This window comes from Cervus elaphus, chromosome 18 (genome assembly GCF_910594005.1).
Source record: "Cervus elaphus chromosome 18, mCerEla1.1, whole genome shotgun sequence".
In the NCBI taxonomy this organism is placed as follows: Eukaryota; Metazoa; Chordata; class Mammalia; order Artiodactyla; family Cervidae; genus Cervus; species Cervus elaphus.
Window position 1 is genome coordinate 68,240,894 of NC_057832.1, and position 24,185 is coordinate 68,265,078.

The following is a 24,185-nucleotide window of genomic DNA, read 5'->3' on the forward strand; positions in this document are numbered from 1 at the left end:
AAATGCCTTCCTCCATCTGCCTGTTGAAATTCTACTTCAGGATTTTGCACAAGCACCACATCAGGAAGATGGTTACTATATCTCTTTCATTCAGGTTGAAATTCTGCACCTCTGTTCCCACAACATGGGATTCAAAATTTCTTCTGGAAAATATCTTTGAGCTAAGAGTAGTAGTGTATTTACAAATCTGCCTTTCTAAATTAAATATGTCACTGGAAACAAGAACTATAGTTTTAAATCTTAATATCTTCCTCTTATTTTTAAAGTAATCTCTGCTCATTTTTTGGATGGTTGAAGACTGAATGAATAAATGGCCAGAAATGCTTAATTTACTCATTATTTATAATGGCCTACCCAGCCAATAAACTGAATTAATTTATACCATTTTTGTGGGATGGTCACTGTTGTTCAATGACTAGAGACTATAGTTACTAAGAATTCTGCAGTTCTACAGAATAAGGAATTTTCTTGTCCCAGATTCCAATAGATCTTGAAAAACCCTTCTAGATCCTTCTTTCTGAATCTCTTCTTCAGATGTCAGAACTTTGAGGGAGTTACAACTGATTTTGCCATTCATGTTTTAAGAAAAATGAAAATTATTTTTCCACATCTGTAACTTTAAATGAGATGAATGGAAAGCTTCAAAGATATTGAAGAGTTACAAAATAAGCTAAATTTCTCTTTTCCAAGGAGATTTGTTGGGCCCCCCCTTCCCCCACCGTGGTTTAAAACAAAACCAAAAACCTCGTTTTATTGTTTCACCTTAACTCATTTCTTATATCCACTCTCGGATTTGCTAAACCCACATGCCCTGGCCATTTAAGGAGTATTCTATTTCTCCCTAGTCTTGTTTCTTCTCCAGGCCACAGGGGAAATTAATGCCAATAATGGCATTTATCCTTTCACAAGATGGCCACCAAGAGATATTCCAGTGTGGAAGACAGACTTGCCTTTCAGCAGTTCAGCCCACTTAGATGACTGCTCTCTACCCAAGCACTCCCAAGAAACCTGTACCTGTCTAGCATGTCAAATAGTAAACGTGAGGACATAATGCAGTTTATAAAAATTATCTTTTGTATTTTACCTTTACCTCCCAAATTTCCCTTAAATGAGAAAAAAGTTGCATTCCCTAAGAATTTCTAAGAGTAGGAAGATTTGATTCTTGCCACAGTTATTGTGTGTTTAAAGTGCAGTCAAGTCCCTGAACTCTTCTGGTCCTGATTTCCTTATTTCTCTTTCACATACCCGTTTGCATGGCTTGGCTGGAATCGAGGTGTATGGCATATGGCTTTTTGCCGCTTGAGCTGCCACAGAAGTAAATGTCATTGGCATATAATGCCAGATTTCCATTTTTTGAATCACAGAGCATGGGATTCTGTCCGAAAGCTCCCAGGCCACTGTGTGTTCTTGAAGCAGAAGCAGGAAAGGATAAGAACCATGTCTCAGAGATGCTCTGCTTACTAAAATGTGTCTATTGCGATAAGAAATATATATAAAATGGAGATGCCGTTGCCCTCAAATGTGTTAGAAAAAGATGCCTGGCTTGCTTTATCGGGCACTGGGAAACTCTGGATATTTGTTCCAAGCCTCTACTAAGCAGATATCAGTAGAAACCTAGAGATGGTTTTGATTTTTTTTTTCAGACAGATAAAATCACTCATGCATGTACAAGAAAACATGAGACTGTGAATAAAAGATATCGATGGTTTTTTGACGCAGTTTACTAAAATTTTGTATTCATTAAACTGTCATGTTATAGAACACTTGAGGACAGACTTGGCTGATAAAAGAGCCTAGAAGCTGCTGCAGACACAGCCTCAACCTTGACTTCCCACCCCCAGCCCTCACTGCACTCACCTCCCCACTCCCAACCCCCTGCCACTGCTGAGGAACCAAGAGGAGGGTTTGGAAATTCACAAAGAAAGAAGAAATGTAGACAGTTAAATTCAGTAAGTCAAGAGCATTGACCCTGAACCTAAGGAGTAGGATTCAAACTCTAGTGCCGTTATTTCCTTGCTGGATGATCTCAGGTGGATCAATTAATTACCTTGCTTTGTTTCTCAGTCTCTCATCTGTGAAATAATATAGATATTTTACTTAATATAACAACTTGCTATAGTTGTTGTGGGAGTTAAGATGAGCCTGATCGTATGAAATGGCAGATATTTGACTGTTTCTGAATTACAAAATTGAACATTCTTTATGGTTTATCCTAATATATATAAAGCACTTGGGCCATTTCCATAAGCATTACACAATGCTCCAGACGAGGTGTGGGAGGCATGGATTCTAGTCCAGTTCTGCCTTTAGTACTTGATCTTGGATGGTTCTCCTACACCTGCACTTACCACCCCTCTCCTATCTAGACAGAGGTGGCCCCTGAGGCAGCTTCCTCCTTCTGGACTTTGAATTCTCTCCCATGTCATCTGCACCAGTGTCCCTTCCAATCTTCACATCATCAGTATCATCCTCTTGCATGCTGTCTTCTCACCATGATAAAAATGTACTCACATCTCTTGTGTTTTACAAAAACAAGTAACTCCTTCTTGATCCTCTATCCACTTCAAGCCAGGTTTCCTCATGTAGTTCCATCTATGTACCATTTCTTTTTTCTTCTTCCCATTAATTCATTAATCCACTGCAACTTGTCTTCTGCCCTCACTAAAAATATATTCAGCAAAAGGAGAGAAGTAGGACTCTAAAATACACTAAATTATATTGTCAATACTTAAAACCTCTTTAGCCACAAAAGCCTCCAGTTTTGACAAAGTCAAGAATTACCTCTGATGGACATTTTAAAATCTCTCTTGTATTTGCCTTCTGTGGAGTACATGACCCTGTTAGTCACTTTCTTCTTAAAAACTATCTTACTGTGGCTTTGGATATGAACATATGCACAAGGTATATATATGATACACTATATATATTAAATGAAGTAAAATAATTATCATTGTTCTAGTTACAAGTGATATTTTAGGCAAACAAAAAATTTTTAAGGCAGCTAAAAATATAACATCTTGAGAAGAGAAATATGACTCTCTAAAATGTACTAATACACATTTTTGAATACTTGAAAACCTCTTTAGCCATAGAAGACAGGATTTCTTAGAGGCAAGTGGAGATTGAAAAGAATTGTTGAGTTCTAATTTAAGACTCGAAAGAAGTCACATTTTTAAGAATCTCCGCTCTGATGAAAAAAAGACATCAAAAAATGTATAAAAATAAATCTTTTATCCCTCTCTCCTTTATACTTACTGACATTCTCTCTCCTCCTCCCTCTTCAGTTTCTTCTCTTCACCTAAAAATCTTTCCTTTCCTTCAAGATTCCTCTTTCAGGTTCTTTACAGGCTCTTTTTTTCCCTCTCTGCCAAATTTCCCAGGAGAGATCTCCATCGCCTTGCCCACCTCTTCCACTTGCTGAGGTTTGACACTCACCCAAGTCCACCTACTGAAGTTGCTTTATTTAGGTCAGCAGTCACCCCAAGTGTCAAGTCTGATGGCCTGTTCCATATGTTAATCCTGTTCCATGACCCTAGAGCTTCCTAGGTGATTCTGGAATCATCTCCATTCCTTGACTCACAAAGCACTGCAACAACCGCTCAACCCTTAAGGTTAGGCATTCCCCTAGGCCTTTTTCTTGTCCCACAGTCTCTCATCTTCAATCATCCATCAACTCTAGGAGTGGCTCCTCATCTCTTAGTCTTGGAACCTTACAGTGGTCCCTGGCTTTCCTCACCTCTTCTCCTACCCAGTCCCCAGATCCTGTGGGTCCAGGAGTGTATGAGAAAGGGTCATCTGGCTTTTACCACTTTTAACCTGCTTCCTGCCACCATTAACTCTTGTGGAGCCTGTGTTTGTCTTTTAATGCTCTCCCTGAATCTGGACTCGGCCCACCTATAAGTTCTCTTTCCCTAGCTGCCAGAAATACCTTTTTAGAACACAGTTCTTCTAATAACACATTCACACTCAAAAATGTTTGGTTTCCTCTTCTTGCAGCATGATGACAAAATATTTTATTCTAAGCCAGTTTTCCAAATGAAATAGGGTGCCTATTGCACCCTGCAACTCACCCCCTACTAACCTGAAATTCATCATATTGATGGCTCCTCCAGTGTGCCTTGAATGTCCAGGTCTCTACCCATGTTCCCTCAACAAGGAAGACCCATCACTCTTTCTATTGAAAGTCTGCCCATCCTTCAAGACTCAGCCCGAGTTCTGCAGAGTCCTTCCAAGGAGGTAGAATTAATTTTTTTCTTTTAGGTGCACTTTCTTTTTCCCTTTCTTGTAGCACTTCACATGCTTGGCCATACATTGAGTTTGAAAACTTCTTTTAGCCAATTATCTTGCTTCAAGCAGGTCCCTAACCACTTTTTGTCCCACCTCATGCCTGCCTACGGCAATACAGTAGAACCCTAAAAAGATCCATGAAAACCATTGTCTTAGTTTATAGTTAGTCACATGTACTTTCTCCTTGACTCTACTCCAGAGAATAAGGAAAAATTCTGTATTGCCTTTCTATCCCAAGGTGCCTACCGAAAAATTATACAGGTACTCAACAAATATTGAGATGAAATTGAAACTGTTAGTCACTCAGTTGTGTCTGACTCTTTGCAACCCCATGGACTGTGGCCCACCAGGCTCCTCTGTCCGTGGAATTCTCCAGGCAAGAATACTGGAGTGGGTAGCCTATTCCTTCTCCAGGGGATCTTCCTGACCCAGGGATTGAACCCAAGTCTCCCGCATTGCAGGCAGATTCTTTACCATCTGAGCCACCAGGGAATTAAATGGATTGAATTTTTTATCCAGCCACAAATGGGAAAAAAGAAACTGATAATGTTTTTCTCTTTTAATAAGCTAGAAAGCACACCCTAGAACAAACTTGGCCAATTATGGCATAAAGTCAGTCTTAAGTGAAGGGTATTATTGTGTAGCTAAGATGAGCAGAAGGAAGATACTACAGAGTGATGATTCCTCTTTGGACCAGGAAGAAAATTAAGGCACTTCTAGGAGAGAAAGAAAAGAAGATATGTGTATGTGTGTGTGTGTGCACCTTAAAAACACCTTTGCATTTGGTTTTGATGGTATTTAGGACCTGACAAAAGCCAGTTGATTGTTTTGTGCTGGTGTGTGCTCCTCTTCAGAGACCAGGGCATGAGATGCTACAAACACAGGCTGTGGCAGAGCCTGGGCGACCTAGCCCCTGGTTGTTTGTGAGGCTGATTACCTCCTTTCCTCTCCTCCCTTGTTTATATCAGTTGGAAAACCTGGAGCTCCCTCTGCAAAAAGGAAAGAAGGAATTGGCATCCACAATGACATTAGAGGGCTGCTTGCTACTGTTTTGCTGGCATAAATCTTGACATTTCAGCAGAATTTTAAGAAACAAGTTGGGACAAATTTCCTATTGGGAAATCCACCAATAATTGATAAACTAATTTATAAAGTCATGCATTACAATACAGGTGTTTAGAATCATGGACATTCCAGGGAAAAATGAAAACATATAGATGTTCATTTCATTGTTATTTACAACAGCAAGAAAATGGAAATTAACTCAATAATTCAGCAATGAGAACATGATAAATTAATTTATGGCCACATTTATTTATGTGTCAAATTTTTTTAGTCATTTAAAAATGATATGTGTGAAAACATTTTAAAATATTATGTTAAATGTGGTGGGGGAGCAGGATGCAACACTATATCTTAACCAAGTAAAAATGTAAACTAAGAAGTTTTCAACATGAAATTTGAATGATTTTAACAATGGTTTCTTCTTCATGGTGTGGTTAATAGTAATTTTTTCTGTTTTACTAAGTTTATAATGTTAAGCATATTCTCTACTGAGCATGAATGTTCTTACAGTCATATTTTTAAAAACAACTTTAAAGTATGAGAATACAGTACTGTCATCAAGCTCCAGTTGTGATCTGCTAAGTGGTGCTCGTCTAGGGGGAATTCTCTGACCACAACAGCCCACATTATCAATTCAGGCTAAGTTTGTTTATTCTTCCTTAAAATAAAGCATAGATTTGAGCCATCTGTGCTGGCTGAGCCTGTGCCCTGCATCTTCAGCCTGAAGTTGATTGGTCCTAAGATCAAAACCCTCTGAGGCTCCATTCGAGGAAGACCCGTTAACTGCAAAAAAAGTTCTAAGCAGATGTGATATCCTTGAAAAAGTGAGCGAGATCACAGAGAGAGGGTTCCAGCACCGGGGCTGCTTGTAAAATGGGTTCCTGGAGGGGAGGTATCTGACTTCTTTTCCATCTCTCTGAGGCCCCTCGGGATGCAGGAGTAGGAGGAGAAAGGAAAGGGAGAAAACATGAGATGAGTCACTGAGATGTTTTCAAAGATATCCTCATCTCATAACTTTATCCTTGAGGTTGGGTAGAATAACAGAGAAGTACTCAGAAGGATTTTATCACTTCCCTAAGTGTAAAGGTTTGCAAAAAGATTTTATATTTTTGGCTAAGGTATCAGAGACATGTAGAGACAGTGTTCCTAGTGTTGTGTGAATAAATCAGACTCTAAGAGAGTTCACAGCATTGGTCACAGCCCTGGAAAGAGATAATTACAAAATAGTATGACATATGCAATAGCAAAAACCTATATACATTGTATGGAAGTAATTCAAAGGAGGAATTATATAGGAGAGGCACTCTATTGGGAGCGTTTTAATGTATGAATAGACATCAGGTAAGCAGAACAGAATTGGCGGGGGAAAAACATGAAATAGAATGAATACATGAAGAGAAAACGTAATGAATGGAGCGCTGTTGTTTTTAAGATATTAAAGCTGTATTCTTCAGTACCCAAGACTTGAAAAAAAAAAAAAAAAAAACCTTAAAGAAACGTGTGAAAGCACATTATAATACTTCCTAAATATTAGTTGAATGAATGGAGGCCTGATTCCTTAATTACAAACAGGAGTTTTTTGGTGAAAGATTTTTTTTTTGCATGTGAACAGAAAAACTAAGATGTCTGACACACAATAGATTCCCCCCAAATGTAAACAAGAGCACTTATTCATAGTTGAACATATGTCATTATTTGAAATATCGGCTTCACAATTCTTTTGCTTGTCACTGCATTAAGAGTATTACAGGCAATGCATTTTGGAAATCATGTTTCATATTTGCTGTGGAATAACTTGGAGGGAGAGCATTTTTACATTTAAATGGATTGGTTATTGCCCTTTGGGGCCAATTTTTATTTATATTATCAAATTAACTCCTTCCTGCAATTACTGACTTAAAAAAATGAAGGCAAGTACTGAGCAATAAAACAAAATTATACTTTGGACTGAATTTAATTGCTGCACAAATTAGGTTGCAAAGCTCATTCTTCCTGAGAGTTGGGAATAACCTGTTAATATCATTTGCCTAGGGGTCATGGTTCACATTTCATAGCTTTCTTTAATTGGAAGTAGAATAGAGAACAGTTTGCAAGCAATCTGGCTCTTACAAGCTGATAATATTGAAGGGCTGAGTTTCAGAACGAGTCTGTCCTTATAGTGGTGATGCCAGTTTGCCATGAGTGGTCACAACACTCGGAGTTGGTTTTCCTAGAGAGTTGCTGGGTTGTTTTGATATTGAAATGGTGGGTGCATCGTTGAAATGTGTCTGGCTTCTGGCACAGTCTTTATTAAGGGACAAAGGCAAAATAATTGAGTTTAAATAGGGCTCAGAGTAGAATTTCATATGTTGAATCCCTCTGGTCCTGTGGGTGTCCTCCCCTTGTGGTTTCTTATGTGGTTCTGTAAGACCTCTTGGACCTTATTTCAAGCCCTTAACCTCCTTTTGCTTTGCAGCATCCCCTTCTACATCTTAGAACCTGACATCCCAGAAACTGATAAGTCTGTATGCCTTCCTCTTCCTCCCTCCTTGCCTAAATAAACCACATCTACTTATCTTTTTAATCTTCTTGGTTTCCCTCTTGCTCAGCAAACCCTCCTACTTTCCACTTCATCCCGGGTTTACCATGTTATGTTGCAGTGTAATCCCTGTTATAATCCCTGTTATAGAGACCAGGACACATAGTTTATCTGTGAATCTGTGAGCAGAAAGAGCAGAGAGAATGAGGGCATCCAATGTTAACCATTTGATAAAACAGTAGATTTAATATCTGCTGACTGAAATGAAATTGGTCCTTTTACTGAATATCAGAAGCTAATTTTATTCTCAAAAGATAGAATTATTTGCTTGTGAAATTCTATGTTTTCTCAGAATTGGGAGAGGTTTACTTATGCATTAGATCTGAAAATCAAGAAGAATGTGATGACAGCCCAGAAGCATCCTTTTTCCAAATGGTGAAGAAGCTGTTTCCCATTTTGTATCATCTAGAGTATATCCTACCATTGGCCCAGCAGCTTTCTGCCACCATATTGGCAGTGGACATGCTTGGCAAGGCTGAGCTGAGGATTTTGGCATTTTAATTTTCCCTTTTGGCATGATTTTTCATCAGCCTGCAATTCTGGAATGCACTTTCATAGTATATTTGAAAAATTTGAGCTGGCAAGTCCATACACTTTCAGAATTCACCACTATTCCTTTAAAGACAGACAGAATTATAAGAGCTGCATGATGTTAGGCCTTGCTCTTCTGCCCCCCTTTACAGGCTCAGCTGGTAAAGAATCCACCTGCAGTGTAGGAGACCCCAGCTCAATTCCTGGGTCAAGAAGATCCACTGGAGAAGGGATAGGCTACCCACTCCAGTATTCTTGGCCTTCCCTGGTGGCTCAGCTGGTAAAGAATCTGCCTGCAATGCAGGAGAGCTGGGTTTGATCCCTGGGTTGGGAAGATCCCCTGGAGAAGAGAAAGGCTACCCACTTCTGTATTCTGGTCTGGCAAATTCCATGGACTGTATAGTTCATGGGGTCGCAAAGAGTTGGACACAACTGAGCAACTTTCACTTTCAAATTAAAAAAAAAAAAAAAAAACTTTCTGCTCCCCATGTTCTTCTCCAGTTAGATGATTTTGTTTGGTTAACTCCTTCACACCCAAGGACTTCTAGACCTTGACTCTCCAACCTTATGAATGCAAATCATGGCCACCACCTGTCAGGGGTCAGTTGCTCTGAAAGAGGGAAGAAGTGTGTGGATTAGAGACCTGTTTATGGATGGGTTTGCATTTTGTGAATCTACTTTTATTTCAGTGTTTGTAGATTTTGCTTATATTTTAAGCATTTCTAAGGGAAACACAAAAATAGCAAGGTTCAGGGACATAAACTTCATATTAATGCCTCATAACGTGAGTTACGTGTCTTAGGCTGCTTGTGGGGTAGTTGAATCTGCTCTACACGCCTTGCTTATGGGAGTCTATCCTCTTGATCTCAGTGTAACCATATCATGAATTAAGGTGGTCATTATCATCGCATTCACTGCCAGCAATGAAACATGCATCCTAACAAGACTGATGTCCGGCTTGTGGAAGTGATCTGTTTAGGACCAGGAGTTGGCAAATAGGATTTGCTATTAGTGTTACTTCTTTATAACTCAGTAAATGGAATCTTCCTCAGCTCTCTTTTAAATGCCCAATATAAATGGTGTTCATTTTAGCTAAAACCCATAGGTAGACTGAGGAAAATGTAGATAGCAAATTTAGAAATCACTCCACCATAAGCTCTATATTTTATGATCCCAAAGTATATTGTCACCTAACAGAATCCTTTTTGATTTATGTATATATTTTTAAAGTATTGCAAAGTTATACGACTTACATCAAATCTGGTAATAATACATTTGATAAATCATGTTTATGGAAAGGAATAGAATTTAATTAGCTTGAATCTTCCCCTAGAAAACACAGGATAAATGGCACCAGCAGTGCCTACCTGGAATGAAACAGAGTACAGGCTGAAATGTGGGGATAAAATGGAAAGATATTTTTCTCTGAGTTTATTCAGATGCCCAGGTGGAATTATTTCTCCCAGAATTTTCCAGGCATTTGATGCTGTGGTTTCCTTCTTCTGTCTGTGGGCAGCACATAATAAATATGAATGTGTTCATAGCTGATGATATGCTACCAATAATACATTTTGAGCCTCTAGAGTACAAGTCCATTAAATGTATGCTCTGTACCAGTTTTGGGGACTTGACAAGCAGAAGTTCAAATATCAAGGCAGTAAAATCTAGGTTTCCCTTTTTTTGAGGTTCATTAGCACCTGTCTCTTTTTAAATTGAAGTATAGTTGATTTACAATGTTGTGTTAATTTCTGTTGTACTGCAAAATGATTCAGTTATACATATTCTTTTTCATATTCTTTTCAATTATGGTTTATCACAGGATATTGAAAATAGTTCCTTGTACTATTCAGGACCTTGTTGTTTATCCATTCTCTGTATAATAGTTTACATACATCAGTAGCTCTTTAAGCTTGTATATACTCTTTTCATTACAAAGCGTAGAAAGGGAAGAATACCCAATAATGGCCAAGTTGACTAACCCAGTCTGGAATCTCAGTAACAAAATTACTAGACAACATTCCATGGGAGAAGTCTTGGGAAGATTTTCTGAAGATTCTGTAGCTACTCTGTATAAAATGACCCCTCTGGAAATGTAGATGAAGCTGCTTATTTTTCAAAAGTAGCTAGGTGAACCAAAGTGCCTGTTTGCTAGCTTTTACATAGAGGAGGGGGTAAATCAGACTGAAGGCCAAAAAGTGTTCTCTGTTGTCTTTGCAAATTTTGTCTTAAAAATGAATTTTCTAGAAAAAAATTACCCAAAGAAAATTTGTGACAGTTCTTAGCATTTTACCATCGGAGCCACCAGGTGGCTCATGTGGTAAAAGAATCTGCCTGCAATGCGGGAGACATGGGTTTGATCCCTGGGTCAGGAAGATCCCCTGGAGAAGGAAATGGCAACCCACTCCAGTACTCTTGCCTGGAGAATTCCATGGACAGAGGAGCCTGGCAGGCTACAGTCCATGGGATCACAGAGTCAGACATGACTGAGCAACTAAAATACTGTCATAGCATTCGGGTAATATGTGCTCTGCCTGTCTTCTTGCTGGCAGGTCTGAGAGCGTCTCTAACTACCTGGTGAATCTGGTCTGCAGGAGCTTACATGCTCTTTCTTCAGATATCTGCTCACCAGCAGGTATTGCTGTTGTTCACTCAGTCGTGTCTGACTCTTTACGACCCCATGGACTGCAGCACACCAGGCTCCCCTGTCCATCACCATCTCCCAGAGTTTGCTCAAACTCATGTCCATTGAGTGGGTGATGCCATCCAACCATCTCATTCTCTGTTAACCCCTTCTCCTCCTGCCTTCAATCTTTCCCAGCATCAGGGTCTTTTCCAATGAGTCAGTTTTTCATATCAGGTGGCCAAAGTATTGGAGCTTCAGCTTCAGCTTCAGCATCAGTCTTTCCAATGAATATTCAGGACTGATTTCCTTTAGGATTAACTGGTTTGAACTCTTCGCTGTCCAAGAGACTCAAAGAGAATGGCAAACCACTTCAGCATTCTTGCCTTGAGAACCCCATGAACAGTATGAGAAGGCAAAAAGATATGACACTGAAAGATGAACCCCTTCAACACCAGCAGAACTACTGAGCCCCAAATTGTGCTATATATGGTACCTACTCTCAACTCAAAAATTGATAGTCAAAGGAATGTGATTTTGTTCTGATGTAAAAGGGTTCTTTGGGTTGGCTTGGAGTAGTGCGACCCACCCCCATTCTCAGAAACAAACAAACAAACAAAAAGCACATGCCATTCTCCATTTTATACATTAAAGATTAATTTAGGATTAGTCTTTTTTTCTCTTTATTTTAACCCCTCTTGCAGTGATTCTCAAACTGTGGTGTATATAAGAATCCCCTGGAGAGCTTGGGAAAACATTCCTAGATTCCACTCCTAAGATTGTAAGTTAGGAGGGATACAGTGGAATCCTAGGAATCTGCATTTGGCCGAGAGCTCCAGGTGATTCTGATCCAGGTGGTCCCTGTAGATCTCTCTCTTAAAGAAACCAGAGCTGGAATCTTTGGGTTCACATCCCAGCTCTGCTGCTTTTTATCTTGGTAACCTTGGTCAAGTTACTTAACTTCCTTAAACTTCCATTTCCTCACACTGTATAATAGGGGCCATAATAATACTTCACTGGGTTGTTAGACTTAAATTTGTTAATCCAGATGGAGTGCTACCCAGACTATTAACTCGTAAATGTTAGCTAGGTCAGTTCAACATGTTATGCATGCCTTGAAATCAGCTATTTCAATTAGACTGTTAACTTGTTGAGATTAACTGGGGAATATATTGAGTTACATTGGTGTGTTGGGGGATGGAGGCAGGGAGGCATTGAGTGAAGTATTTCAGTGGCTTGTCATTGTGATAGGATAAAAACCAACTCCTCGACATGATTTCTGAGACCCTGCGGATCTGGCTTCTGCTTGCTGTCTGGGTTCATCTCACACCATCCTTTTAATCATTTTCACTCTGATCAGTCACATTTGGCTTGTTTCAGGTTTTCAGAGCCGTCACCCTCCCTCGTAGGCAGTGTGTGTCTAGGAAGGCCCTTTGCATGTATTATTCCTAATGTCTGAGACACTGTCCCCCTTGCTTTCAACTCATTACCTTCTACTCTTCCTTTAGATCTTAGCTCAGATACCTCTTCCTCCGAAGAATTCTACCTTACCTCACTACATTCAGTCTTTTTATTATTTGTGCTCATAGCACACAGCTCTTCATTCTCCATATGAAAGTTAAATTCTAGTATTTTTTGTGTTCTCTGCTGGGGTCATTGTGCTGTAAGGCACAACACATGCTAGTTTGTTTTGTCATGCGCACAATTACTTTTGGCACATAAACACTCACTAAATATTTGTTAAACAAATGACTCAATTTCGATTAAATTTCCAACCAGGGAAGAAGACCTGGTTGGAATGACATGTTTCTGCATAAAAACAATAACAATTTGGATAATCTCAGGAGGGTGAGAGGGCAATGCTCAGGTGTCCCCATGGCAGATGAAGGTAGACAGGAGAGGTTAGAAAGGTTCCAGACAGGTGGTAGAGGAAATCTGAGATATGCATGTCCCAGAGTGCTGAGGTAGTCTGGACAGAACTGAGAAAGACTGCTGGGTGCCTGAGAGGCAGAACCTGGGTGAGAATTCCTTCCCAAGCTCACAGTGGCACAAAGAAACAAAATGGGAATCCAGGACTCAGATTCTTGAAAGAGCAAATATAACATCAAGGCCACTGGGCCAGAGCTGAGCACTTGGAGACAGATGGTTTGGACCAAGAGTAGTTAAGGAATAAAGGAGGTCCAGGGCTACTGTTGCTTGTTAGACACTGTCTGTGTGGTAATGAATAATTCACCTTGGCTCCAAGAGCAAGAGACTTTAGCCCTCTAGGAAGCCTGGTCAGTGTCATTAATGGTTTGAGGGCACCAGGCTTGTGGAGACGGTTAAGAAAGAAAAGATTCTCCTTAAGATTCATGATGATGGGACAGAAAATAATTTCTTTCTCTCTAACTTAAGCCAGAATTATAGAATTCCATCAGGTCAAGGGCTTCCCGCAGACCCAGGTATGAGATCACCTGGGTTTGACCAGACCAAGCAGCCATTCATTGCTCAGTGGCGGCCCCTGCTGTTATAGAGAAATATAACAGCATATCTAAAGTGACTAAAGTCATGGATGGAATCAGAATTTGGAGCATGCAAAGGGGGGAGTCAGAGGGGATGCAAAGGGGCTGAGGAAACCCCCAGGAGGAGCCCCAGCGTTCAGGGCACCTTGGTGAGGTGCTAGTGCAAAGAAGAAGTTGAGTCTAAGTGTTTTGTGCAAGCTTTCTTCCACAAGCACCTGGTTTAGTCTCTTCATTCCAAAGGTTTGCTAGGAACACCGCAGTGCCCTCAAGAAATGCCACTGAAAACTTTTATTTGAGGGCTTTTAGCGCTGTTAGATGACAAGTAAATTAAAAGATGCTCCACTCATTCTGTAGGTGACTTACAGTAAATTTTAATGAGAGGTGGAGGCACAGGAGGGGCTGTGCGTGTTTGTTTACATCCTGAGTAGGAATCAGAGGATGACTCCTCCTGGGGGAGCCCTGCTGGGATGCACTCTCGCATGAACACATTTCTGGGTATGTGAGCACCCCTGGCGTGCTGGTACTGTGTACAGAGTGAGGCTGTTACATGACATTTCTGGACAAAAACTGTATGTGAAGAAAAGGAGGGAGAAAGCAAACTCACAATCAAATAAAAGTAGGGAGGGGGGAGAGATGAGATTGCAGTTAGATTGTGGGTCTGGCAGCAGATGTTCTACGCGAATCCAACTCGCTGCAGCCAGTCTGTTTCCATGGCAACAGAATCAGTAATTATTGAGCCTGGGAGCTCCCCCCTCCTTTCTCCCAACAAGGTGGAGGCTGATGAATATGAACTATCTCCAACCCACCACTAGCTCTTTCTTCTTCCTCTTTTTCTTTTGTTTTTAGTTCTTTACAAGAAAAGGGGGAGTGCTGAGGAGTACCAAGAAGAGGAGCTACCTCTTTATTGATAGAAGAGCATAGGGCACTAAAATTAAATGAAGTTATTGTTTTCTCTTGTGGTGCTATAAGAGAAAAGCTCTTCCTCGAAAAGCCGATGATCTCTGAAGATGCTAAATAAATGAGCAGGAGTTTCCCTGAAATGGAGGCTCCCTTTGATTGGCTGATCTTTCTGCGACTTCTGCCAATCAGAGCACCCCTGGGCTCCAGCTCCATAAACATAAGCAAAGCTACATGCTTATTTTTCTGGACTTGAAGTGTATACCATTCAAAGGTGTGCGGCGGGTCTCCATTCACATGGCTCAACTGGAAATCTATTTTGTGAACAAGCTCACTCAGGAACCATCCAGTATTCCAGCACGTTGTTCTTCTGGAGGTCGACTTTAAATCATTTGGTGGCAACTGCAGCTTAGAAGCAGTATCTGTAGTTGGGGAAAGATGGACTTACAGGGGCTTGGTGAGTAAACCTCAGTCTTACACATCTGTCCGCTGGTATTAGCCTGAGCTAAAATGTAGCTTTGTCTTATTGTCTGTCAAGAAAATGGTGAATTGGAACAAGCACATGGAAGAATAAGCACTCTAGGCTAGGGTCCCCATGCTGTGTGAGCCTCCGTATTCCAAAGACTGCATGCATCGCTCGGATATGATCAGGTTTGTAGTTGACTGTGTGTTTTACTGGGACGTTGGTTTGTCTTGCTAGGATCAGTGTGAGGAGTGGAGTTTTGCTTTATCTTCCTGGGCACAGATCCATTTCAAAAGAGGATGCTTTTAAAACTCAATTTATGAGAGTCAGTCCTGTGCATGGCTGGGAAGAGAGAGAAGGGTGCAGACACGGAGCTGAGCCATGAGCTGCTTGATTGTGTTGCCGGTGTTTGCATTTGAAGATAGATGTTATTACGATGGTCTGTCAAACACTTCTTCAGACCCTCAGCCAGAGAAAGAAGCATCTCTGCTGGGTGCACTGCTGTTCTTGCTCGGGAAGTATGCAACTGAGCTAGGTCGTGTCCCTTTCTTCTTTCATGAAATCAGTCTCCAAATTGAAATATATTCTCTCTCTTTTTAAAAAATTAATTGCAGAAAGAGTCAGTGCAGCCGGAGAGATTCCGGCTGTCAAGAAGCATGCTTCTAAATGACTGTTTTGCATCCTTTGAAACCAGAGAAGGTTTGCAAAGTTGAATTCAAGGATTGGCTCTTTGCCAGGGAACCGATGCTCTGAGCTAGTGCTCTGCTCCCTGGGGTTTAATTTTCTGACACTGGTGATGAAATTTTCAATTTTGTTGAATAGAAGAAGGAAGAATAAGAAAGCAGTGCTGTAAACAGGCAATGGAGGGGTGGCGTGTGAAAGGAGAAACTCTTTGCCTTTAGGGACCCTTCTAGCTGCAAACTTAAAAATATATGTGGTGAAACAGAACTCAAGTACTATCCTCAGATGTAAGATGTAGGATTCCAGGGAAACTACAGTCCTTCCGAATGTGGAGAGAAGAAGCATTGCCTTTGGTTTGGGTGCAGAGAGTGGGGGCTGAACTTGAGGCTTCCAGCTCTACCTAAAAGCCTCTCCCGAGCATCTCTGTTGATATTGAAGCTTCATTACTGTGACTTTTTTTAACGCGATTTCCCGCGTTATGTGCTAGGAAGACTGACAGCACACATGATGTCTTCTATTTACAGTTCACTTGGGTTCAAATAACAGAGAGAAAAAAGCATTATCACCTGGTTCATAAATAGATGCACGTAAAGTAGTCATATATGGGAAGTCTTATTGGCTTGTCCTTTAAAACAAGGTCCTGTTGACAGAAGAGTGTTGTAGGTCTCCACATGGCTCTATAATGGAATTTGCTGTGTCCTAAATGCATTCAGTGATGAATGGGTAAAGAAACAAAAGAACTAAGAAGGTTTTGCCTGTAGAAGACTCGAAAACTGGGTGAGGGTGATTGGGTGTTTAGGAAAGATCTTCAACTTTTGTGACTGGTAAAGAGATGGGATTGACTCTCTGGGGAACATGCAGAGTTTCCCAACTCTGCGTGACTGCATCCAACACAGGGGAAACCTGACCGGACCTGGTCAGTGTCTTGTGTATTAGCTGAACCTCTCTAGAAATGTAGGCTGTCCTGTGATCCCAAGATGCTCAGGATGGTGTGCTGACTGAGAATTCCACCCGATCGGAGGCGAGTGTGAGCGTCTCTCTGCTGCATCTCACTTCCCCGTACACCTCAGTATAGACACAATTTGGAGGAAGTCTGGTTTCCAGTGGCTCTGCATTAAGTGACAGTCACCTCATTAGAATGACCCTCCATCCTCTTCTGATCTCTTCTCTCCCCCTCTAGTGTCATTTGATATGAGTGAAGTGCTGGCACCTGTTGGCACAAATGAGAGAAAAAATAGCCTTTTATGGAAGCAGTCAAAATGTAAAAAAAAAAAAAAGAAAAGAAAAGAATAAGAATAGTTATTAGCCTATTTTTTATCATGGAAGTCTAAGAATTTGAAAGCTATGAATCTCTCCCCTGGCTTAAGAAAATACCTTTATGCCGAATCACATAACATTTTGGGGACAGCCCATTTCAGGGTCAAGTAAAATCTCTGCCCTGCATGACTAGCCAAGAATTTACTATGCTCTCTCAAGTTCATGGTCTCCTTTTTGCAAATGGGTCCACTACGTACAGCTACAGCCCTGTCTCACTTAACTGCAGGCTTAAGCAATGACTTCGGTGTCTGAATGAGGCCCTGGATGTTCTCACCTAAGATCTGAATTAAAAAGTTTTGGAAATCATTATAGATCATGGTGGTTTTCTCACTCCTGAGCTTAGAGGGTTGGTGAAGCTAGAATTATTGGACTTGAAATGAAAATGTTCTTTCAGGGACCAGAATTAATTGCATGTTTGTAACTGTTTAGTTTGCTCCTAGAAGAGAAGGCTTCTTCCCACTACCTCTTCTTGGAATTTGTATATGTGGAACATATTAGAAGGGTAAATGTAGAGACTTCCTTGATGGTCCAATGGCTGAGACTGCATACTCCCAATGCAGGGGCCCTAGGTTCAATCCCTGATCAGGGAACTAGATCCCACATGTTGCAAATAAGAGTTTGCATGCTGCAACTAAGACCCAGGATAGACAAATATATAAATAAATATTTTTTAAAAAGAAAGATAAATATAAAGACCAAAAAATGAATTCCCTTAGATTTTTAAGTGACTGTCAGAGTTTCCCAATATAAGTCAGAGTGAATATAAATACATTGACTCTAATGCCTGAAATTCAGCACTGAGTTGGGATGATAAGATTCCTCAGTTCTCCCAGCAATTTGAATAAAATCAATTACAACAGGGGCAGTTAACCTGCCTTGAGCATTAAGTGTGTGCCAGGTACTGTTCAATATATTTTATGTAGATGTAATAGCTCATCGAATCTTTATAGCAGCCCAACAGGACTACTTGTATTCCTTACTTCCTAAGTGAGGAGATGGAGTCACCAAAACTATAAAGAACTTATTTCCGTTTATCCAGCTAGAAACTGGCAAGTGCTTGGTGTTTTCACACACATTGATTTACCTCACTGCTGAATTTATGGGTGGACAGAGCCCAAGTGGGTAGTGGAAGGAGGTCTCCTAGGCCATCTAGTCTGACTAGTGGAGTCAGACCCCAGGGAGTTGAATTAAAGAGTCATTGCAATAATTAAAGTCAAATTAGAAAGGCACTGTGGGGTAGTTGAGTGAATTATTAATAATACCATTTAAGAAAAAAAAATGTGAACTACGTAAAAACCTGTCACCAAAATGCTGCATTTGTTCAACCCCCCACCCCCACCACACTGCGTTCCTGTGTGATGTGCCACCTTATTCTGCAGTATTTATTTGACTGGCATTAACTGGGTCAGTTTCTATATGAGACCAGCTCCTCCTGGGCCGTATGTGAGAGGTGGGAGGTCACCCTTTCCATGGCTGCCCTTTGCTTGCATTTGCCACGAATGGTTTGCAGTTGCCATAGCAATGGTGAGGGTCGTTAAGGGCCAGGAACAACAGAGCAGCCAGTTTCAGGGTGTGCATGACCCGCAGTGGCTCTGGGAATCACCAGGGCTACCATGCTTTCTGAAGACTCGGCAAACAGGAGTGATGGCCCCCACTAAGAAAGATTCCAGGTAGTGACAGAGGACATACAAAGACGAAGCAACTGAAAGGTCAAGATTAGGCCTGGAAATCATCAAGTGACATCGATTTCAAAATATGCACCTCAGAGTTGCCATCATTGAGAGGACTTGGGTAATGTGGAAGAGGGGTGAGTCTTCAATTCCCACTTTAACCAGAGCATCTCCATTCTATCTGTTTTGCAAACTGGCAATCTCCACTGAAGACTTACTAATGAAAAATGAAAGGAGAGGTTGGGTTCCTAGAAGGAAAAAGAAAAATTATTGACCTCAAAATTTTCAGTTTGGCAGATAAAGAAATGAAAGACTACAGCATAAAAGCGAGCTTACATTGCTATATGGAAAAGGAACCTGTAGGGGTCTTAATAGCAGCTTTTAAAAACATGGGTTATTTGTTATTCATGCCTAATATTATGCAGTTTCTAGTATTACACCAGCTATTAATATGTGTGGGCTTCTCTGGTGGCTCAGACAGTAAAGAATCTGCCTGCAATGCAGGAAATGCAGGTTTGATCCCTAGGTCGAGAAGATCCCCTGGAGAAGGAAATGGCAACCCACTCCAGTATTCTTGCCTGGAAAATTGCATGGACATAGGAGCCTGGTGGGCTGCAGTCCATGGGGTCACAAAAGAGTTGGACACGACAGCAACAGCAACAATTCATATGTGTAAAAGACACATTTAATAACCATTCAATAAACAATGTCCTCCAGAGACAATATGGCAGATCTCTTCCTAGACTAGCACTGTCTAGTGGGAATACAATGCAATTTATGTAATTTTAATTTTTTAGTAGTCACATTAAAAAAGTAAAAAGAAAAAAAAACCCCAAACTCCAAATCTGTTCATTTTAATAAATTATATTGTTTAACCCAATATGTCCAAAATATTATCATTTCTATATGAAACTACAAAATTATTAACAAAATATTTATGTTCAAGGTTTTCATGCTAAGTCTTTGAAGTCTGACATATATTTTACACTTACAGCACAACACAATTTGGAGACTGAATTTTCACGGGAAATCTGTATTTAGATTTCACAAAATTTACAGTTACAAAAGTAGATTCAGGAACAGAAGTTGTTCTAAACATACTTACAAGTTTTCCAATAACTGAAGTATCAATTTTAAAATTTAGATTAGTTAAAATTAAATAAAATTTCAAATTTCAAAAACAAAAAATGCAAAACAAACAACAAAACACCTTAACTGCATAGTCTCATGAACCGCATGCTTCAAGGTTCCCACGACCTTGTGTGGTTCATGGCTATTCCCCTGGACAGTGTAGTATTGAACCCTCAGAGAATTCTCCTTATAAACTAGGTCAGTTACATTTCTCACTTACTCATCAGGCCATGGCACCTTGATCTCTTTTACCTCCATAAGGTACCAAGCAGGCTTGCCCCACTAACAAAGAGAAAAGCCATACATTAGTATTCACAGATGTGTTTACCTTTTGCCCTTAACCATTGTATGTGTCAAATCCAGCATATAGCTAAATCTTGGTTGCTCCATTTCACTGTTTGGCATGGGGGAGTTAAAAGGTGTGTCTTTCCCCATTGCAGGAAGTCAACATAGCATCCATGGTATTTTTCAGTCCTCAGATATCTTGGCCTTGCGATTCACTGCACTTTGGAACTACTTCCTTCAACTTAATATGCTCAGGGAACATGAATTTCATTTAAATAATAAGCTAAGCAAACCAGAATAAGACGGTAACTTTGCTGCAAACAGGTAATTCTGTTTGCATAATTGAGGCTAAGGGATGATTTAACTGATGTCATCTTATTCAATTTGACAAATTTTATTTACCTATAAAAGTTATTGAGGACTTCCCCTGGTGGGTCAGTGGTAAAGAACCTGTCTGCCAATGCAGGAGACATGGGTTTGATCCCTGGGTCAGGAAGATCCCCTGGAGAAGGAAATGGCCACCTACTCCAGTATTCTTGCCTGGAGAATCCCTTGGGCAGAGGAGCCTGATGGGGTTACAAAAGAGTCAGACACGACTTAGCGACTGAGCAACAACACCACATAAGTTAATGACTGAATAGTTCCTGCAGTTAATTTGGTCTTAAGATCTTTACCTTTGACATCAGGTGGCATCCTTGCCTAAAGTTTTCTTTTTATAAATATAAAAGCAATCATGAAAACAGAATCAACCTCTTCAATAACTAGATCAAAATCATGCTACAAGTCTTCTTAGAAGCATCCAGTTCCAGCCTCCTAAAGATATCCTGACATTGACAATTTCGGCCCAGTCTGCCAGTGGAAGGATAAAGCCCTCTCCAAGCTTGGTGCTCTTAGACCTTCCATTAATAAAGAGTTCTTTTAGAAATAATAGAAAAAATTGAGAAGGGAAAAGAATTCCATACAATTAAATACCATCCCTAGAAGTGGGGATGCCTTCTGGTTCAACTCGACCCATTTCTAGCATGTTGGACAGAACTGTCAAGGAGAATGCCTTGTGCACTTAAGCACTCAACAAGTGTCTGTTGGGTGAAATTGTGTGGGTCCTTTGCAACTTCTTTCTTTCTATGACATGACTTAATCTTTTTGTTCTGAGACAAGAGTGTCAAACCAAGTAGATTAAACCATAGGCAGTGTTGATTCTTGAGAGCAAGATGACTTGGTATGTGAATCTGCTGATATTTGGCCAAGCCAAGAGCTAACCCACTCAATCATGAATGAAAAGAAGTGCTGTGGGATTTCAGTAATTGCAGAGACACTGGGAACTAGCTGTATGTTACATAAGTAAAATTATCATTACAGTAATTGCTTTTGCATTATCACAGCATTTTGAAGTTCACTAGCTTATTTCGTCTAGAAAGTCAGGACTAGAAAAGTATCATATAGAGGACAGAGCAGTAGTCTTGTATTGTCATCTCCACTTTAAGAATTAAATTTTACAAGTCACTTAACCCTTATGCTCCTCAGCATCTTCACATGGGTAAGGAGTTTAGACTTGGTGACTTCCCAGGTCATGTATGTGTCAAGTTGGAAACATTCAGTCCTGCAGGGCCCATGCTCCATTGATTATAGTAGTCTTTCCCATTGTACCCAGATAGAGCTTCAGAATCCTTCTTAACACAGTGCTAAGTCAGCCACTGCCAAAGGCTCAGAAATGGCTTAAAGCTGAAACTGATTTTTCATCCCTCTCCTAGGTTGCTTCATCAGCTCAGTGCCTTGTGTAAGACTTTGGAAAGGAACATACAGGGAATTATCATCAGTATGCAGGGTTTCAGCGGTAAGGGAATGACAGTTCTTGCCTCAGCCCCTTGCTCAGCTGTTCCATGGAGGTGTTGCCATCTGACAGGGAGGGCTGCAGCCTGGCAATTTGGGAGCTCACTTCTCTCTTGCGTTGAGCTCAAAGTGATGAGGGACCTGTCAAGGAGAGCAGTTCACTGGCATCGTTCCCAGACCTGGAAGCATAATGAAATAAAATTTCATTCTGACTTGGTTGGAATTCTTCTAGCTGAACATTTGAGATAGCATCTGGGGCAATTCTAACATCCAATTGCCTGGTTGGAATGAAGCACCCATCAGCTATTGGCTTTCATTCAGTCAGAACCTCTTGGGACAAATCATTTCTATCTAGAGCCAGCTCAGCCCAGAGGTCCCAGCAGGTGATGCAGAGCCTGCTCATGTCTAACAGGCCAGTAAAGTGAAATCTGCATTTCAAAAGCTTTATCATTTGCAAAGAGTGGTTTCAAAGCAGGAAGTGTCTGAAAGTCACCGACACTGGTACTCCCCCAGGCTCCTCAACATTAAGGCTTTAATTTGAGACTTGGGTTTGGGGGGTATTATGCTGGTACTGCCCATTGGTACTCTTTCTAGTATCCCGAAGAGTGGAAGCAGGGCCACACTCCTCCAGCTATAGAGAGTGCTAGGGTTTGAGGGGCAAAAGCCCTCACTGATTCCATGAGCCAGGCTCAAATGCCTTTGCAAATTAGACCCAACAAGCTTTGCAAAGACCACCTTATGGACCATCCCTGTCCATACTGAGTTTTCCAAGCACTATGTAGATTATTATTTTACCTTTATGAATCCTAGTTTTCCTTATCTGTTAAAATAGAAGTAAACATGCATAACTCACAGGGCTGTTGAATGAAAATTAGAGTGATGTCTGTGTGAGTGGTTAGTATGCTATAATGCACTACGTAAGGAGAAAACAGTATGATTATACTCCTTGGGTGGAAGCCATTTATTTTTCATATCTCATAGAATGTCTAGCTCAAAACTCTTTGGCTATGGGAGATTCTCTACTTGGACAACCAGGGAGCTTGCTGTCTGCTCTCAGGTCATTCTCCTTAAACCACAGAGGCTATCCCAGCTCTGCTAGTGCTGGAGGCCACCCAGAAGAGAGCACTGCCCTTAGAAGTGCTCTAAGTGTTGTTTGTTGTTTAGTCGCTAAGTTGTATCCAACTCTTTTGTGACCACATGGACTGTAGCCCACAAGCCAACTGTAATTCATGGGATTTCTCAGGCAAGAAAACTGGAGTGGGTTGTCCCTTCCTTCTCCAGGGGATCTTTCTGACCTAGGGATCAAACTGGCATCTCCTGCATTGGCAGGCAGATTCTTTACCACTGAGCCACCAGGGAAACTCTTAGAACCAAAGCCCAAGATAAAAGTCCCAGCTTAGCCACTACTAAGATTTAGGTCTTGCCATGTTACCTCTCCAATTATTAGTATTTTCTTCCCTCACAGATAAAATATAAATATTATCTATACTAATCTGACATATAGAAATGTCTAAGAATTAACATGTTCCATGTGCTTTGTGAATTACAACATAAAGTATTACTATTATTATTTCAAATCTAATATCTCCTAATGACTCAGCCTTGTTTTTCTGAGGAAGGATAATTGGGAAGATGTTTCTGGAGGCAGAGTACCAGAAGCTCCAGAATGATGATATATACTTTCCTGATTTTGGAAGCCAGTCAAGATCAAACGATATTGTGCTTCTAGGCAGATGCCTTGTGGCATTCAGGGATACTGTGAACTGCCATAAATAATTGGTGGCGTTTACATTTGTAAGTCAAGATGTTCTTGGGTCTCTGCAGATGGCCCATAAATCTTTTTGCATAGCCAAGCCTTAGCCATACAACACCAATTCTGTCCTTCTTCTTGAAAACATAATAAAAAGCTTTGAAAGCATGTATATTCTGAGTTCTTCTATATGCAATTTCTCAGACACTTCTTGATAGCTTTCGTCCCCTCCCCTGCCCACCCTCTACCACCGCCAGCCATGAACTTCATACCCCTGAATTATACATTCTGTCAAGAGAGGAGGTGTGGTTTCTTCCTTTGTAACATCTGGTGATCTGTTTATTGTATTCCCTTAACATCCTAGATCTTGAGGAAACCTGAGTCCCAGGATGTCAAATAAATTTCATCTGGTGACAGCCTGGGGGTACTGGGGGTAGTTACCAGGGCTCTGCATCTGGACTCAGTGGTCCCATGGATGGGAAGCGGAGAGCAGCACCATGCAGTTACCTTATGACGAGTAGAAAAAATCAGGCTCAGAGAAATTAATTAACTTGCTAATATGTCTCTGTTAACAAAGGA

General features: G+C 40.7%; 1 protein-coding gene across 5 annotated transcripts in view; it reads left to right on the plus strand.

Moving 5' to 3' along the window:
• ELMO1 (engulfment and cell motility 1) overlaps window positions 1-24,185 on the plus strand; it is a 563,801-nt gene that overhangs the window by 409,230 nt on the left and 130,386 nt on the right. The window contains exon 1 of one of the 5 annotated variants that reach the window (XM_043873517.1): window positions 14,354-14,936. The exons of the other annotated variants lie outside the window; for them this stretch is intronic. The gene's annotated coding sequence lies outside the window, so the exon portion shown is untranslated. Of the gene's footprint in view, window positions 1-14,353; window positions 14,937-24,185 lie in introns of those variants that run through there. 5 annotated transcript variants of the gene reach the window in all.